Source organism: Kogia breviceps, chromosome 7 (genome assembly GCF_026419965.1).
Source record: "Kogia breviceps isolate mKogBre1 chromosome 7, mKogBre1 haplotype 1, whole genome shotgun sequence".
Taxonomy (NCBI): domain Eukaryota; kingdom Metazoa; phylum Chordata; class Mammalia; order Artiodactyla; family Physeteridae; genus Kogia; species Kogia breviceps.
This window is the reverse complement of record NC_081316.1, coordinates 6,813,839-6,818,698: the sequence shown is the minus strand read 5'-3', so window position 1 is coordinate 6,818,698 and position 4,860 is coordinate 6,813,839.

The following is a 4,860-nucleotide window of genomic DNA, read 5'->3' as shown; positions in this document are numbered from 1 at the left end:
TTCACACGTTTGAGGATCTTGGACTGACTCTTAGGAAGCCTCTTCCAGTCCTGAGGTTGGCGGAAACAACTCAAACCCCCAGAATCTAGCAAGTGGAAGGAAGAGATGGCCTCAGGCTGGAGACGATCCGCCAGTTCCTCCTAAAATGCCCCACTGGCTGGGAAGGACATGAGAGGGACTTTCACCAGAGGTACGTTCTCCCCTGGGAGAGGATCAGACAGAGAGAAAGAACTAGGACAGCCGCAGAGGAGGAGGGAAGGGAGAAGGAGGGCCCTGCGTGGAATCTTCTGGAAGGGACCCCTGGCAATCAGTTCCTCTCTGTGTCTGCCTTCTGCCTGGGCCAGACCTAAGTCAGGCAACCCAAAGCTTGAGAAGAAAAAGCTTCCGATAGAAGAAGGCTGTGTGGCTCTGGCCGCCTGTCCCACCAACACAGTCGAGTACGTAGGATTAAAATGTTGGTGTAAAACGTCCCTATGCATCTCCCCACAGGTAGCTTCCCAGCCCCAGGCCTGTCCTCACCCTGTCCCAGCCCTCAAGGGCCTGCCTGGTACTCCGAGAATCCCAGGATCGCCCAGTGGGCTGGGGAGGGATTAGAAACCCTCTATAGTTAGCCCAATCCCGTCACAACGGAGGTGACCCTAGCCCCCAGGGGGGACGTGGCCACCCTGAGCCGTGTTTCACTTGAGGCAGAGCTGAGCGGGGGTCTCTGATGGCTGGTGCCGCGCGGAGCTCCCCTGGTCAGGAGGCTGGGCCCAGGCCTTCTGCCTTGTCGGCTGCTGGGGCGGGAGGTGCCCCTGCAGCATCTCCCGTGGTGACCGAGCAAGTTTGGGCGACTCTCTGGGGCTGGCGGCGTCCTCAGGAGCGAGGTTTCATGAAGGCAGGTGCAGAGGAGAGTGGACCCTCTCTGGGGGTCACTGCCAAGCCAGTAAGCTAAAAGAGGTGGGGTTTTCTTTGCCATTCGCCTAAGATCTCAACAGAGAGGGCCACGCAGGAAGTGATGGGTGGCTGGCGGGCCCACGGGCAGCCTCCCCGCACTACCAGCCTCTGCTCCCTGCTGGGAACCAGTCTCAGCAGCCAAGGCTTGACACTACTAAGCTGCTACCACACACACACACACACACACACACACACACACACACACACACACACACACACACACACACACACACACACACACACACAGAGGCTTGTCCCCAAGTCTTCAACGGCACTAGGAAGGCATGGGCTTTGGAACTTTCCTTGAATTCGTTCAACTATACTTGATTCTCAGCTCTCTCACCACCATGCCTCCAGCTTGGGGAAGCATGGTGGCCAAGTTAGTTCAGAGACGCTGCAAGGGGGCTGGGGTAGCAATCGTGAGGTGGGTTCCCAGCGCCCACGGCTGCAGCCACGCTGGGCCCAGTGACAGTGTCCCCTCTGCCCTCGTTCCTGCCGGGTGGACAAGAGGAACTCTTCCAGGAAAACCACCACACATCCTGCTTCCACAGCCGTTCCCTCTCAGGGCCGGACGCTCTGGGGCTTTGGGTCTGCATGATGGCCTGGCCGGTGCAAAAGCAAACAGGCCCAGCGGGAGTGAGGATGGCCGGCAAACAGGCCCCCGGGGTAATAATCCGTGATCATGAAAGAGAAAAACGGGAAGACAGCAAAGACCCAACTTCTCCAAGTCACGGGGAGCCCACGTGACTTCCCTGAGGATGCTGGCGGGAGGGGAAGGTGTTCCCGTGAACCAAACGTTACCTGCCCTTTGCCCTGTCCCTTCTTCCCCTTCACTTACATACGCAGGGCGAGGCCTTTATACTACTGATTTTGAAGGGCAGTTTTTAACGTCTAATAGTCTGTTTGGTGTGCAGTGGTTGAAAAGAGAGCTGAGTGCTGGAAGGAACATGAACCTCAATCAATACTGACTGTTCTCCTTGTAAGATACCGTAACCCTGTATAAATGCAACTTTTCCTTTAGCTTGATGGCCTGGGGTGGAATATTAAAAATATATATGAAAAAGACATTAAAACTTCAGAAAAATGTATAAAAAAATGAGGTCGGTTCCATAAAGTTTGACTGCCTATACCACCATGTAACTACATTATAGCAAAATATTAAAAGAAACGTTCTTGCCTTTTAAAGTAAGTTATTGCACTTACATCTTTGGGGGAGGGGAGGACTGTGGATGAGAAGAGGACGTAGGGGCCCAGGCGCGGGGCCAAACGGAGCACTGATGCCGCCGCGTGCGCCCAGCGCACCCTTGGCTGGGCGCAGCCCGAACCGTCTGTTTGGTTGTTGTTTGCAATAAACTCCTTCTCCTTCCTCCTTTCAACTGGAACCTGTCTGTTTTGTTCCTGACTTGTGACAGATGAAATGTGATCGGAGGGGCCTCTGAAATCTCACGTTAATTGAAGTCGGCAAAAAATACTAACAGTGCCCTTTTGAACTGCTGACACAGTACAGAATGGATTACCAGGGCTAGATTAACAACAGGTGGCCGGCCAGGGCTCCTGCACAAAGAGGGGTGCGTGGCCTGCGAGGGGCTGGAGCGCCACCCCCCTCACCCCAGAGGACCTGCTCGCACAGCAGGCAAGCAGCAGAGAGGGGAAGGGGGGAATCGGGGGCTGTCCCCGCGTCTCCAGTGCGCTCATCATGGCCCCTCGATGTCACTGGTACCACCTGTGTTTCCAGGGTCTGTTCTGAAAACAAGGGGTGAGCCAGGGCATGGGGGTCCAGGGCGGGGAGACCTGGCTGCTTGGCACAAAGAGGGCAGGACAGGCTTCCAGGAGAGGCAGGTCCCCGTCCTGGCTCTGTACTTAGTGGCTGAGAGAACTTGCAGGAGGTTTGGTCGGGAGATTTTTAAAGCAAAGCTCTAAATACAAATTATGAAGCAGGGCAGGGGGGCCCAGGTTCTGCTATGGAATAGATGCTTCCTTGCTTTCCCCCACACACACACCTCCCCGTGCCGAGGGGGAGGCACCTTCGTTCGCCAAATGACCTGACTGACCCTCAGCTCTCACATCTGAAGGAGGGGAAGAAGCCTGTCCCTGCCCAGTTCACCAATGCGGGGGGAGGATTAAATGGAGAGGACACATGCACGGACTTCGTAAGCTGATGTGGCAATGGTGACATGAAGGACCACGATTACTCCCGGGAGAAAAACATGTCCCTCCGGCTACCGGCTCTGAGTCCGACAGGAGACTCCTTTTCATCTTCTCTTTCCAACTATTTAAATGCTGCTTTCTTGGAGCCATGTCTCACATTCGGTACCTGTAGGGTAAGTTCTCATTCAATAGGTACCTAGATGGTTGTAGGTTGGCTTGAGCTGGGAATGTGTTTTTAAAAATGACCCTTTTCATCTGTTAGGGTCAGGGCAGCTCTTGGACTCTCCACACCAAGTCACTGCCGAGTCCCCGGGTGGGAACAGAAACAGAGGGAGAGACAGACGCCTTGTACGTGGGAAGCCGCCTGCCTTGCGCGCCTGCTTAGCGACCCCAGTGACCTGGAGTCCAGATGAGCGCTGCTGCCAAAGGGCAGGGTGGCTCCACAGGGTCACTTGGGCCTCCCTGGCGACTCACGCAACCCATCCCGGGGACCTGTGCCTCCAAGGACTGTCTCCGGGGAGGACCAGGCCAGCAGGGCTTCCTTGAATACCGACTGCAGCTCAGCCGTTCCCTGTCTGGTTGCCAGGACCACTCATTGCTCCCCGAACCATCTGGGACCTTCCGCTTGGCCACAGGAGTGGACTTGCCGTCTGTCTGCTTAGAATGCCTGTGCCCCGTCGCCGGCCCTCTCTACCGGGAAAACTCCTGTTCATCCTCTACGGCCTCCTCCAAAGGATAATGTCCTCCGTGAAGACCTTTCTTAACACCGTGCCTCACCCCAACTTCCACCCCCAGGCCACTGGTTGCTCCTTCTGTGCTCCCACAGGACTGTTTATGATAGTATCTCAGCACAGAACACCGTGTGATTTACCTACGTATCTGCCTGACCAGCCCACACGCCTACAAAGCTCCAAAAAAGGGCCAATTCCGTTCACGCCTGAATGCCTGGGACAACAGTACGATGAGTAAGTGAGAGAACGGACGCGAAGGCGGGGCCGAGGAGAGGCTCTGTTTTGGTTTCGGAGGGGAAGAGGAAGGCTAGAGATGGGCCTGGAGTGAACTCACAGCCTCTGCTTGGCCGGCGACCCCGCCCACCCTGCTCCTCAAGGGGTCACGTGCATCCGACGAGCCAAGGCCAGGGCTGGGAGGCTGACCTCTTAGCTTAGTGTTCCCGGGGTGGGGCCAGCACAAGGCCAGCCCCCTGAGACGGCCTGCGCGGTCTTGTGTCCGGGAGTGCTCAGCTCAGAGCTCCTCCACTTGCCCTTGGGCTCCAACCCTTCCTCTCCCGAGTCATCGCTCCACAATCCTCAAACCCCTAAGCCTTCCACACCTCCGCTCTACCTCGGGGGCCGTCTGGAGATAGCTTCTTTGCAGCCTCCAGAGAAACTGCTCTTGCTGTCAGCTTCTCACCAATCCCATTGCCCCAGGTCTCGCTCCAAGAACAACTGCCAACCTCAGGGCACCACAAGCCGGCAGGTCTGTGATTCAGCAGGAACCCTTGATTAGGCCGGTCTGGCTGATGCAGCAGTGGGGGGTCTTTCTCCTCACACAGGCTCACACTTGCATGCTCAGCTGCACAGGAACAAGAGGCCCTCCACAAACAACCCACCCCTCAAAATAGGGCTCAGAAGTGAGAAGATGCAAGCCAGCTCCGGAGACAATGGGGTGTGAGAGTTGACATTTTCCCAGGAATTCTGTGATTCCAAACAGATTCTCTTTTTTTTTAAGCTCCACACAGACCAACGGGCTTTAGGAAGGGCAAACTTCCAAAAGGAG